General features: G+C 34.7%; 1 long non-coding RNA gene across 1 annotated transcript; it reads left to right on the top strand.

Moving 5' to 3' along the window:
- Positions 1–8841: 8841 nt before the first annotated feature.
- LOC109501143 lies at positions 8842–14928 on the top strand. The gene is made up of 3 exons (XR_006598962.1): positions 8842–9399; positions 12430–12502; positions 13709–14928. It is a non-coding gene; the product is annotated as an uncharacterized LOC109501143 (long non-coding RNA).
- The last annotated feature ends 245 nt before the right edge of the window (positions 14929–15173 follow it).

Raw genomic sequence — 15173 nt, 5'->3', positions numbered from 1 at the left:
GAAATAATAATATCTGATTTTGGGGGCTCCTGGGTAGCTGAGTCGGTTGAGCATCAACTTTGGGTAAGGAGATGATTTCATGGTTTGTGAGTTCAAGCCCCACATAGGGCTCTGTGCTGACAGCTCAGAGCCTGGAGCCTGCTTCAGATTCTGTGTCTCCCTATCTCTCTGCCTCTCTACACTCCTCCTCCTCCTTCTGTTCCTCCTCCTCTTCTTCCTCCTCCTCCTCCTCTTCTTCCTCTTCTTCCTCCTCCTCCTCTTCCTCCTCCTCCTTCTCTTCCTCCTCCTTCTTCTTCTTCTTCTTCTTCTTCTTTTTTCTTCTTCTACTTCTTCTTTTCTCTCTCTCTCTCTCTCAAAAATGAATACACATTAAAACTTTAAAAAAATAGTATCTGATTTGGGGGCATTGGGTGGCTCAGACAGTTAAGCATCTGACTCTTGACTTTGGTTTAAGTAATGATCTCACTGTTCCTGAGATCGAGCCCTGTGTTGGGCTCTGTTCTGAGAGTGCAGAGCCTACTTCAGATTCTCTCTCTTCGTCTCTCTCTCTCTGCCCCTCCCTATCTCATGTTATTTCTCTCTCTCTCCCATAATAAATTAATAAACTTAAAAAATAATATCTGATATCAGAGCAAAAGGAATTGCTAGAGTCAAAAAGAACGATGTTACATAATAATAAAGAGATCAATCCATCAGGAAGATTAGTGATCCTAAATGTGTATGCACCAAACAACAGAATCTCAAAATGAAAGAAGCAAGAACTGATATAGCTTTAAAAAAAAAAAAGAAAGAATTCCATAATTGTAATTGGAGTCATTAGCAACTCAGTGTCAGAAACTCAGAACTACTTGACATAAAATCAGCAAGGATATTAAGTATTGAAATAACACAATCAATCAACAAGATCTAATTGACATGTATAAAACATTCCACCAAATAAAGAGAGTAATATATCTTTTTTTTTATAAGTTAGCATGGAATATCTATCAAGATGAAGTATATCTTGGGCCATAAAAAACACCTGAAAAAAATAAATTAATTGAAGTTATGTATAATATAACCCCCTTTATATCAATACAAATGTTCTTTGACCATTATGGGATCAAAATGAAAAAATATATATCACAAGAATATAGAATATAATTAAATACATGGAAATCATTTTCATAGAATTCATGGAATAAAGAAGTCTCAAATGAAATTAAAAATTACATATAACTTACTGGAAATGAAAGTGCAACATATTAAAATATATGGGATTCAGCTAAAGAATTGCTGAAAGGGAGACTTACAGTACTAAATGCTTACATTAGAAAAGGGCAGGAGTGCCTGGGTGGCTCAGTCAGTGAAGCATTCAACTCTTGATTTCAGCTTAGGTCGTGATCTCATGGTTTGTGAGACTGAGCCGCATGTCAGGCTCTGTGCTGACAGTGTGGAGCCTGCTTGGGATTCTGTCTCTTTCTGCCCCTCCCCCACTAACAACCCCCCCCCCATCAAAAATAAATAAACACTTAAAAAAAGGGCAAGTTCTCACGTCTTTAATTTCTTCCTCAAGAAATTAGAAAAAGAAAGACAAAATGCATCCAAAGCAAGTATAAGAAAAAATTGTAAAGAAACTAATAAAATTAAAGTAAGAAAAAAATAGGTAAAATAAAATAAAAAGTCCTTCAAAAAATTGGCAGACCTCTGGCAATATTGGAAAAAAATAAACAGAGAAAAGACACAACATCAACATCAAAAATGAAATAGAGGCATTACCATAGATCCTAAGGCCATAAAAAGGATAATAAATGAATACTAAAGAAATACGATTCATAGTTTTATGCTCATAAATTCAATAACTTCAAGAAAATAGACTAATTCGTAAAAGGTCAAAAGTACCAAAAGTCAACCAAGAAGAAATAGAAAATCTGAATAATTATACAGAAATTTGTTCCATAATTTAAAAGCTCGTGAGTAAAAAAAATCTCCAAGCTCAGGCATTTTCATTACTGAATCCTACCAACATATCAAGAAGAATTCACAAATTTTCCACAACCTCTTTCAGAAAATACAAGGGATGGGGCTACATTCTAACACCTTTTATGTTACCTATATTACCCTAATACCAAAATCAGGAGAGGAAAAATCAAAAACAGAAACTAAATACCAGTAATTCCCATGAAATTAGACATAAAAATGTTTAACAAAATATTAGCCAACTGAATTCAACAATAAGTAAAATAAATTAATCACCATGACCACATGGACTTAGTTTCAGGTGTGTAAGACTGGTTTAACAATTGGAAATCAATTATTATGATTCACTATATCATCAAGCTAAAGAAGAAAATTCATATGATTATATTAATTGATACAAAAAAAGCATTTGACAAAATCCAACACTCATTTATGATAAAAATATTAAATGTTAGGAGTATGGAGAAATTACCTCAAGTTGATAAAAAAATCATCTAAAAACTCATACAACTAACATCATACTTAATGCTGAAATATATAATGCTTTTTCCTAAGATTGAGAACAAAGCAAGCATGTTTGCCCTTATCACTATTATTCAATATAATGCTAGAGTTTCTAGCCAGAGCAATAAGGCAATAAAAATTAAAGTCATATAGATTGGGAAGAAATAAATAGAGCTACCTATTGCCAGATGACATAATTGTCTACATAGAACATCCTAAGAAATCTATTTAGAAAAAAACAAAAACTCCTAGAATTGATAAGTGAGTTCCACTGTGTGCAGGATAGCAAGTCAACACTCACAAATCAATTCCATTTATATATATGAAAAATTAATATGTAGAAACCAACATTAAAAACACAATATAGGGGTGCCTGAATGGCTCAGTTGGTTGAGTGTCTGACTCTTGATTTCAGCTCAGGTCATGATCCCAGGGTCATGGGATCAAGCCCTGTGTCAGGCTCTGTGCTGAGCATGGAGCCTGCTTGGTATTCTTTCTCTCTCTCTGTCTCTCTCTCCCTCTGCCTCTCTACCTCACTTGCATTCTCTCTCTCTTAAAACAAACAAACAAGCAAACAAACAAATCACAATACATTTTACAATTGCTCCAAAAAAGAAAATACTTAAACATGTATTAAGTAACAAAACATGCACAGGATTACTGCTTATCAAAGAAATAAAATAAGACCTAAATAAATGAACAGATATACTATGATGGTGTATTAAAAGACTCAAATATAGCAAAGATGTCAATTCAAGCCAAATTGATCTACAGGTTTAATGAAATCATTATGAAAATTTATATGAGACTTATTTAAGACATAAACAAACTTACTTTAAAGTTTACCTGGAAAGAAACATACTGTAGAACAAGATTAACATCTTGACAAAAGAGAATAAAGTAGAAGGAATCACTCTATCCACAATTCAGGTTTACTATGTAGCTACAGTAATCAAAACAGCATGGTAACAGTTAAGGAATAACTGCATAAGTTAATGGAAAAGAATAGAGAACCCAATAGAGAAGCCACAAATAAACCCACAGAAATTTGCTCAACTTATCTTTGTTTTTACTGCAAAAATAATTCAATGTAGGAAATACAACAAATGCTGTTTGAGCAAGTGGGCATCTATAGACACAAAAAAATTAACCTCAACCTAAACCTCACACTTTTTAAGAAAATTAACTCAAAATGGATCATGTACTTAAATGTAAGATGTATCATTATAAAACGTTTAGAAATAGAAGTGAATCTTTAGGATGTGTGGATAGACAAAGTGTTCTCAAACGTGGTACCAAGATCTGTGTAAAGTCATTGTGAAGAACATAGCAAAAGTTACATACGTGAGAGAAATATTTACAAACTGTATATCCAACATAGAAGTTGTATCTAGTCTATATAAAGAATTCTCACACATCAACAGTAAAGACCACACAATTCAATTAGACAATAGACAAAAGACATATAAACATGCATATTACCAAAGAGATAAATAGGTAACATGCATATGAAAGATGTTCAACATGACTAGCCATTAGAGAAATGCAAATTGAAGGCACTGTGGTACATTATTACACACCTATCAAAGTGGCTAAAAAAATTGTGAGATCAAATGCTGGTGAGAAAGGAGAAAAAGTGGATCACTCAGACATTGCTGGTGGGAATGTAAAATGGAATAGTCATTCTGGAAAACAATTTGGCAGTTTCTTATAAAATCAAACATATGATTATTACATGACCCAACAATTGCACTCTGGGGCATTATCCCAGAGAAGTGATCATTTATAGTCACAAAAATCTTGTACAAGAATATTTATAGCAGTTTTATTTATAAACATGTAAACATATTTATAAACATATAAACATTTTATTTATAAACATTTATAATAGCTAAAAGCAGGAATCAGCCTGGATATCTTTCAATGGGTGAATGATTAAACACTATTTGCTACATTCATACCATGAAATACTACCCAGTAATCAAAAAAGAATGAACTATTGATACACACAACAATTTAGGTGAATTCCAGGGAATTATGTTGAGTGAAAAAAAAAAAAAACACTCCCGAAAGGTTACATACTGTATAATTCCATTTACACAAAATTTTGAAATATCAAAATTTTAGAATAGTGTACACATTAGTGGTTATGTGGAGTTAGGGATGAGGTGAGGTGTGATTGTTGGTTGGGGAAAGGTGTGTTTATAAAATGGCAATAGGAAGGATCTTTTGGTGGTGGTGGATGGGACTGAAGTATCTTAACTGTGCTGATGGATACATAAATTTGCACTGATGATAAATTTGCAAAGCACTAAACGCACACATGCAAATAAATAAAAGTTACACTGGGAAAATATGAATAAAATCAGTAGTGAATTGTATCAATGTAAATTCAATTAATGTAATGTAATTTTCTTGTGTTTGTTTCAAGTTTTTATTTAAATTCCAGTTAGTTAACATATAGTGTAATATTACTTTCTGGATAGAATTTGGTCTTTCAGACGACACCAAGTGCTCATCACAAGTACCCTCCTTAATACCTGTTACCCATTTAACCCATTTCCCCCACACCTCCCCTCCAGCAACCTTCAGTTGGTTCTGTATAGTTAGGAGTCTGTTTTATGGTTTGCCCCTCTCTCTCTCTTTTTCCCGTCCACTATGTTCACCTGCTTTATTTATTAAATTCCATATATGAGTGAAATTATATGGTATTTGTCTTTCTCTGACTGACTTATTTCACTTAGCATACTACATTTTAGCTCCATGTCATTGCAAATGGTAAGATTTCATTCTTTTTTGATGGCTGAGAAATATTCTGTTGTATATATATACTAAATCTTCTTTATCCATTTATCAGTCAACAAATGTTTGGCCTCTTCTTATTATCTGGCTATTGTTGATAATGGTGCTATAAACACTGGGGCACATGTGTCCCTTTCAATCAGTATTTGTGTATCCTTTTGGTAAATAGCTAATAGTGCAATTGCTGGATCATATGATAGTTCTATTTTTAACTTTTCTGAGGAGTCTCATACTTTTTTCCAGAGTGACTGCTCCAGTTTGTATTCCTACCGACAGTGTAAGAGGGTTCCCTTTTCTTCTTATCCTCACCAACATGTGTTATTTCCTATTTTGCTAATTTTAGTCATTCTAACAGGTGTGAAGTGATATCTCATTGTAGTTTTGATTTGTATTTCCTTAATAATGAGTGATGTTAAGCATCTTTTCATGTGTCTGTTATCCATCTGTATATCTTCTTTGAAAAAAAAACTGTTCATGTCTTCTTCTCATTTCTTACTTGAATTATTTGTTTTTTGAGTGTTGAGTTTGAGAAGTTCTTTATAGATTTTGGTTACTAACACTTTACCAGATATGTCATTTACAAATATATTCTCCCCATTCTGAAGGTTGCCTTTTAGTTTTATTGATTGTTTCCTTCACCAAAACTGACCACTTTCTCACACCATACACAAAAATAAATTCAAAATGGATGGAAGGCCTAAATGTGAGGCAGGAAACTATTGAAATCTTAGAGGATAACACAAGCCACAACCTCTGACATCAGCTGTAGCAACCTCATACTAGATACATCTCTGGAGGCAAAAAGCAAAAATGAACTACTGGACTTCATCAAAATAAAAATCTGTAATGTAATTTTCAATTAAACAGTCAAAATAACATATACTTTTAAGTGACATACTTAAGAGAAGTCTTGTGAATTTACCTTTGCAGAGGAAGGGAACAGGAGTGAATTATTTCCACCTCTCTTGGGAAGATCAATAATTAACCAAGAGATCTTTTTAAGTCAGTATGCAACATTTATATCATGTATCCCAGGGGTGCTGGGGTGATAAATGATAGAGTTAGCTTTTACACTATTTACTTAGGACTTTTACAAGCATAATCTTAATTGAACTATATAATAGTACTGTGAGTTAAGCTGTTTAAACACCATGTTAAGAAAAACCAAGAGTGAATATGGCAAAATGCCCTCCTCATTGCCCCACAGATGGTAAGCAATAGGCAGGGAGTAAAATACAGTTCTTTATTCTTACATACCTACTACTGTCTTTGTCCTGTTCTTAACCAGAGGTTAAGAACCTATTACCTGGACTTGAAGCATTAGTGTTGGTCTTCTTTCTTCTATAGAAAAAAATAAAAACATTTACAGTATTGGTGAAAGTGCAGAAATTTACTTTTTCATCACCTCAACGTTTAACCTTGCCATCAGCTTTTGTTGATGCTGTGAAAATCAAGGATGGAGACCCTGAGCCTGAAGTTTTCTGAACAGATAGACCCAGTTTAGTCATGTAGGGTAAGCTTAATTGAGATTACTTCACAAAGTGAAGTGCATCTGGAAATGATAAGTAAAACTTAAACTATTCCCCAAGGTTGATAGGAGAGACCCACAGAAAACTGTAATGTTGTAACCAATCCCTGTGAAGAGTTAATAGTCACTACTTTCTCATTCTATAAGCTTCCTTATAGCAATATATCCCTGAGCCTCATTCCATGTTCTGGTTTGAGTGCTCCTGGTTTATATATTGTCATGTGTGTGTGTGTGTGTGTGTGTGTGTGTGTGTGTGTGTGTGATTGCACAATAAACTTTTACTAATTGGTTTTACTTTGGCTATTTTTAACCTTTGACTTTTCATGGTGTCAGAAGTGGACTGGTGTCATGGTGTCAAAGAGGACTGAAGACTGGTGAGTAAACAGGTGTTAGTACTCACAGGACCCACTGAACTTACTGCTTTCTTGTCAACCCTGGAGGTTGAAGGTAGGTCTCTCCTAGATCTGAGCTATGCTGTCTACATTCTCAACTTTCCAACTGTACTGTGCACACTTGCTTTCTATTTCTGTTTTGCATCTGGTTTCAGTTTCTGTTCATTGAAGCTCCTTGGTAAGTCACCCATTCTGTGCAAAATGGAGAAAACTGATTCTGAGTGTTTTAGGACAACCATTGGAAAACAACGGTCCCTCATACTTAAAACATTTTAGGGAATCTAAAGGCAACTTGGATTGCACCTCATCCTTGGAAAAGGATGTAGTGCCTTTCTGGACAAATAAACTTACTTATAATTTGGAATCGCAATGGCCATTCTGGAGAGGCTTTGTTTTAGGTAAGTCCACCCTTAATGGCACCCTTAAAAGAGAGGATCCCAAATCTCCGGGAGACAATCAAATTCATTTTTTGATTGTTATGCAGAAGCTTCTAAAAGACAAAATGACCTCAAAAAGAGTTCTAAAAATATTCATATACCATACAAATAGAAAATAAAATCTTTAGTAAAAAAATTTGGCAATCTGAGCATATGAGCCAGTACTTTTAATTTATTCCCTCTACCAGAAACACAGTTTGGATCCAATTATTCTTTCAATTTTTGTACCTGAGACATGGCTAAAAGTTTAAAAGTAAAATATATAAAAACTTTACATCTATCTGCATGTTCTCTCTCTGTTTCTCTGTATCTCCCTCTGTCTCTTTCTGAGAGACTTGTTATAGATATATGATATTTTCTACCTCTGGATAATATAGACAAAATTAATTTGTAAAGAACTCTATTTAATTGACTTAAAGAAAATTAAGTATTTATATAAATTAAGTAGAATTTTGGGAACATATAAAATAACCCAAATGTTTTTCAGTTCATGTGATCCAGCATAATCTTTGATAAATAAAAGCTTATTTAAGTTTATTGGTTTAGTAAAAGTAGGCATGGCTTCAAAACTTGTTTACAAGAAAAGTAACTTGATGATGGTTTTATCATCTAACACAAGCATAATTTTTGATGTCTAATCCAAGCATATTTTTAAAAAAATTTTTTTTCAACGTTTATTTATTTATTTTTTTTGCGACAGAGAGAGGCAGAGCATGAATGGGGGAGGGGCAGAGAGAGAGGGAGACACAGAATCGGAAACAGGCTCCAGGCTCTGAGCCATCAGCCCAGAGCCCCACGCGGGGCTCCAACTCACGGACCCCGCGAGATCGTGACCTGGCTGAAGTCGGACGCTTAACCGACTGCACCACCCAGGCGCCCCAAGCATATTTTTTTAGAAACAGGTGATTTCAATAAAGGTAGATAAGATCAGAGTTTATACTAAGTTAAATTAAAAGATGGATATTTGTTGAATATCTAAATCATTTCCAAATAAGATAAATATTAAATGCTAAACATATCTACTTTGTGTTTTTTAATTTTTACAGAGACAAAACATATTTAAGTCTATTAATAAATATATTTATGCCACTTTGAAAAGATGTATTATGAGGAAGATTATACAGTTGGTCCTTGATCCCTGCACAGCTTAAAATCAACATATCATTTTTGACTCCCCCAAAACTTAACTACTCATAGACTACTGTTGACCAGAAGCCTTACCAATAACATAATCAATTGACACATATTTTGTATGTTTTATGTATTCTATGTTGTAATTTTAAAGTATCTAGAGAAAAAAAATATTATTGAGACAACCATAAGGAAAATGCATTTACAGCACTGTGCTGTATTTATTCAAAAAATCTACATATAAGTGGGCTCACAATTCAAACTCATGTTATTCAAAGGATCAAATTTACTTCTAAAAGTTTGAAATGCATTTAAGTTTGCTAATCTACAGTATGTTAATATGGATAGTTCACAATTGCCTATTTCTTGGTTTTCACTGGAAAGCCAAGATTACAAATAATTTTTTAAAAGTTGGAAGAAGGGCTGAAAATACAAAACAAACTAAAGAAAAAATGTCAGAGCACTTAAAGTAATAAGCATAAATTAACTCTACACACACTGTGCAGTGAGGCTGGAAGAATGCAGGCAAAGCAGAAGGAACCCTTTTGGAAAATGAGAAGAAGTGAAGCTACCATGAAAATTTCCTCTTAATGTGAATGGATTTACTGTAACTTCTTGTTTTTCAAACTGTGGTCACAGGCCATTGGTGAGTTATGATTAACACCTATTTAAATAAAGAAAATATATGTATTACCTATATACCCATGTATATATCTTCAATTTTATCAATATTTTATACATTGATTTATTATAGAGTTATTTTTAATGTTTATTGATTTATTTTGAGAGAGAGAGAGAGAGAGCAAGCAGTTGAGCAAGGTAGGGGAAGAAACAGAGGGACCAGAGTCTCCCAAGCAGGCTCCACAATGTCAGTGTAGAGCCTGATGTGGGGCTCCAACTCACAAACTGTGAGATTTTGACATGAGCTGAAATCAAGTCAGATGTTTAACCAACTGAGCTACTCAGGCGCCCCAAGAATTATTTGCTATTTATATGTAAATAAAAGAATAATTTCAGAAAGTGCAAAATAAATTGTATGTATGGCATACGCTGAAAATAAGAAATGTGTCAGTTTATTAAGCCTTAATTTCAGTTTCTTATATGGTTTTATATGTGTAGCATGTACTAAGCCATAATATATACTATTTAATATAGTATAGTATACTATAGAATGATCTAACATATTGTTTTAAGTTTATTTATTTATTTTGAGAGAGACCGAGAAAAAGAGAGAGCATGAATGGGGGAGAAGCAGAGACAGAGAATCCCAAGCAGGCTCCCCACTCTCAGTGACGAGCCTGACGCGGAGCTCAAATTCACAAACCGAAAGATGACCACAGCTGAGATCAAGAGTTGGTCACTTAAGGAGTGCCTGGGTGACTCAGCCCCTTAAGCATCCGACTTCTACCCAGGTCATGATCTCTTGGTTAATGAGTTTGAGCCCCTGCATAGAGCACTGTGCTGACAGCTCAGAGCCTGGAGCCTCCTTCAGATGCTGTGTCTCCCTCTCTCTCTCTGCCCCTCTCCTGTTTTCTCGCTCTCTCTCAAAAAGAAATAAACATTAAAAAAGAAAAAAAAAGATTTGATCCCTTAACATACTGAGCCACCCAGGCACCCCAAATCATCTAACACATTTAAAAGGTAGTGCTCTTATACCACAATAAATTGAGTGACAAAAGGGTCTGTGTGGTCAGCTGAAAGGGCCAATAGAAGAACATTCACCATTTCTGTCTTGTATAAACACAAGACAGTGATAACTCCTCAAGGCCAGGCTATAATCACTTTTTAATAGACTCATACTTTATTGCCTTGTCTTTTCAGATTTGCAACCAGGCAACAATCTTTGTTTAAAAGAACTTCCCCCATTTCTTCTAACTACCTGCAAGACTAGAAATTCTGGTGGCAGCTTCCCAGATATTTATAGCTGTGCCATCAGTTTAGAAGATGTTATCCCATCTTTCAAATCTTTATTCTGCCTACTCAACATAGAGCGAACTTATTCAAGCAAAAATGTAGGGATCCTGTTGCCTCTGCCTGTTCTATCATCCCAGCCTAGCAAAACAATGTCAGGATGAACTTATAAACATAAGTGAATCTCATACTGTAATTTCCAAAAGGTACATTTTTAAAAAATTATATTATGTGGAAGGAGCTTATATCCATTTAAATATCTATTTAAGGAGCTTATATCCATTTAATGTCCAAAATTAATAGAAGCAACTATTCTGTCCTCTATGATATGCATCATTTCTTTTCTAGAAAAGGTTTATAAGATTTTGAAATTGAGAAGATAACATTTGAACTAATAAATTTGAGACTGTCAGCAAAAGAGTTTTTTTACAAACTACTAGAAATAATAGAAAAGAACAGAAAACAACTGTATATAAAAAGGATCTGTGTTTTCTATAAGAAGATATGAGAAATGAAAATGAATTTTTTAAAAAAATTTAATGTTTATTTTTGAGATAGAGAGAAAGAGAGTATGAGTATGAGTAGGGTAGGGCAGAGAGAGAGGGAGACAAAGAATCTGAAGCAGGCTCCAGGCTCCGAGCTGTCTCCGCAGAGACCAACGCAAGGCTCAAACCCATGAACCTTGAGATCATGACCTGAACCGAAGTCAGAGGCTTAACTGACTGAGCCACCCAGGTGCCCCAAAAAATGCATTTTTGATAAGGGAAAAAAATGAAGTGATTGTGTCTTAAAGTAAAATGATTGTTTCAGAATGAGAAAAGAAAAAGAACAAAACTTAAATGGATATAGAAAGTTGTAGTTGGTTTGTGAAAAAGAAATTTTAAGAAAGGAATTTTCTATATGGCCAACCTGAATAAAGTTAGAATGGATGTATTTAAATTAATACAAGGAAAGGAAAATAATACAAAGAAAATTTTTAATATAAAAATTACGCTGGTGCAGTTAGAATTTTATTTTCTCCCTGTTAAAAGGACAAAGGTTTCTTAGGTCATTGGTCTGCTCTTAATAAGAAATTGTAAATAAAGATTTTTCTTTTTTCAATTTTTTTTAATGTTTGTTTATTTTTGAGAGAGGGAGAGACAGACAAAGAGCAAGGGTGGGGGGGTTTGGAAGAGAGGGCAGGATACACAGAATCCAAAGCAAGTTTCATTTCAGAGCTGACAGCAGAGAACCTGATGCAGGGCTCCAACTCACAAACTGTGAGATCATGACCTGAGCTGAAGTTGGATGCTTAACTGACTGAACCACCCAGGCGCCCCAAGGTTTTTCTTTATCTTTAATATTTTTCTGTAATCTGCTTAGTAAACAAAGATTCTGTGTTTTTTCTTTGCCAGGTTTTTGATTACTTAAGGAATTGAGTCTTCTCTCTTAGGAGAACTACTTTTTTTGTTTGTTTGTTTACAACTATGTACCTATTTGTATGTGTAAAATTTCATGAAAAACATTGTCAAATAAGAAATAATGCTAAACGTTCTTTAGGAAATATTTATATGGAAGTTATTAATATAAATGCTCCAGAAATTATATGAAGTTCCTGGAAACCTGATGTGTCCTCATACAACGTTATCATTCATAACTGCAGCTATTGTCTTAAAACATTATGTATCACAGAAATAACTCATTTCCCCTATCAACTGCATTATAATGAATTCTCATCTGATCTTGCTATTGCCACTTTAAGTTTTTTTTTTTTTGTCATTCACAGATGATTATTGTTTTCCTCTGGATGCTTTTGTAAATATATTTCATCTTCAGATAAATTTATGGAAAAGACCCTTGTGAGTACTCTAGAATGAAAGTTTATGATAACTTGAAGATAATAACATTGAGCTGTGTAAGAATTTCTAAAACTTTGATGGAAAACTGACAAATGCATAAAGCTACTAACAAAAGATCAAGATCAACAAGAATTAATTACAGGACACTTATGATTGTAATTTTTATGATTTCATTTAAAGCATTGCTAACTCATTAATATTTTGTTTTCCAGTTTTAAAAGTGCCTATATAGTCAATCACTATTCTTGCTACATTTACATAAACAATCAGGCCAAGTTTATTAAAACTAAATTTGCAGACAGATTAGTCTTGCTATGCCTTTGATGGAAACAGAAATGATTATGGAGGAAAGATTATATTTCAGTAATACGCCTTTATAGATATCAGATTCTGGTACTGCTCATTGTCTTTAAAGATTTTTTTTTTACCTGTAAACTGGATTGAGTCCTAAATTCTTCTAATTTTCTCCAATATGTGGCTAGAAGTTTATAAGTAACATTTCCAATTTTCTCCCAGTATTTTGGTTTGGAATCACAATGCAACTAAAACTGCTCTTTTCCCAAAGCCAAGCAAGTTAAGCCGGACTTTTGACACACTCCTCAGAGGTGTCACAACAGCACACATATGGATGATCTTTATGATGATTGCCATGTGCCACTCAGAAAGATTGTCAGAGACATTCACAATCCTAACCAGGAAGATCTGTGTGATGCCCACTGCTTGCCCTAGAATCCAACATTAAAAAGCTTCTCAACTGGCTTGCCCTCCAAACTTAGAAAACTCAATTTGCAATTTGCTCAAACTATTAACCTTTGGTTTTCTGTTTCCGTAGAGATGCCTCTCATTAAATAACCTGATTGTTCCCATCATAAAAAGGTCTAATTTCAGTGAAAGCCCACTTGCAACATTGCCTCCTGAAAAGAAGCACCCTGATATTCATTCTGTCCTATGTAATCATGAGTGTATGTCTTTGCTAATACATCATGTTGTGCCTATATAAATAACTTGAAAAGCAATTTGTAAATTGACTTAGAAAGGCAAAACCTGAATCTGGTTATAACCCACTTGATTTATTTGATTGGTTAAATCTTGGCTCCTGGGAATCTCTGTTCTGGGGAATTGTTCAATCCTTGGCTATTATGTATTCTCTTTATAGTCACCATATTGTGTTCTATAGTCTCAAATGTATTAAATGTCTGTCAGCAGCTACTCACATGCAAATGGTATCCATCAGGATCAGACAACTAGATGAAACCAACAATAACCACATGAATGATGAAGATGGTGACTGCATGGCCCTCCAGCCTGGTGATTCAACTAATAGAAACAGCAAATACATGAATCTTCAGCCTGATGTCATCAACAGTGGTAACTGAGAAAAACACTGTAACAGTTGGTCATGCTCTCAGCCTGCTAATAGAATGACTGAAAGGGGGGAATTGTTACAATCAAGGACAGATGGAGACCAGCCTTGAAGTTTCACTGAACAAACAGAACCGGTGTAGTCATGCAGGAAAAGCTTAACTGAGATTATTTTGCAAAACTAACTTGACCTGGATCATTTCTTGCTTGTACATCTGGAAATGATGAGTAAAACTTGAACTGTTTCCCAAGGTTGTTATGAGGGAGCCACTCATAACTGGCTCAAAACTGTAATATTGGAATCAATCATTATGAAGAATAAACAGCCATTGCTTTCTCACTATTTAAGCTGTTTAAAAACAGTGTACCCCTGAGCCTCATTCTACGTTCTTGCTTGAGTACTCCCAGTTTGCAAACTGTCTTCTTGGTGTGTGTGCAATACATTTTTACTAAGTACACTTTCATGATTCATTGGTTATACTTTAGTTATTGTGAATCTTTGACAGTGCTGTGAACACTAAGCTCAAGCTATACAGTTGTGTGGACTCCAAGTGATGCCTGCTCCTGACATGGGGCTCATAAGCTGCAGAGAGAACTCCTTGTCCAGGTTTAGAAAATTCCAACAGTCAGAGCTCCATTTGTATGGAGCTAAATATTTCCTCCGTGTTATTTTGACCTGTGGGTCCTAGCCCCAGGCTCTGGAAATGCTACAACAAATGGAATTATCTTTTCTATGACAGACCTTCCAACCTTCTCACACAGTGTCCTGGGAGAAGTGGCTGGTGCTGCAAAGGCAGCTGTGAGCTGGAATGACTCTTGGGGTCATTCATCTTGGTGCACTGGGACCCGGAGGTGACAGCCTGAAGGTGCCTGGACTCTGCTAGCAGCTGTCATATGAAGATATTCAACCTGACAAGGAGGAAACAGTCATGTTTGGGGAAGGGTGGTAGAATTGCAAAGAAAAAAAAAAGCAAGGAATACAGTTTCTTTATATTTGGAAAAATGACTTACATGTGTGTAAAGTATCTACTTTGAAAATATTACAAACTTATATTGATAAAGTACTTTGTTTTGAAGTACCTTTTCTCTATGTTCTCTTGTGTGATCCTGCCAACAGTAATGTGACATGAGTAGGGCAAGCTTCATGTATCTGGTCAGTGGCAGAGATGAAAATGAGACCCTAAACCCAATGCTTTTTTTTTCCATCACTTGATTCATTTCCCTTACTTAAATTGTTCTGTCAAAATTCTGGCTGCCCTTGCAGTGTCCCAGACCTAGAGACCAGCTTAAGGCTGTCTACCTGATGGAC

Source organism: Felis catus, chromosome B3 (assembly GCF_018350175.1).
Source record: "Felis catus isolate Fca126 chromosome B3, F.catus_Fca126_mat1.0, whole genome shotgun sequence".
Lineage (NCBI taxonomy): Eukaryota > Metazoa > Chordata > Mammalia > Carnivora > Felidae > Felis > Felis catus.
Note: the sequence above shows the minus strand (reverse complement) of the source record. Positions and strands in the feature narration are given on the sequence as shown.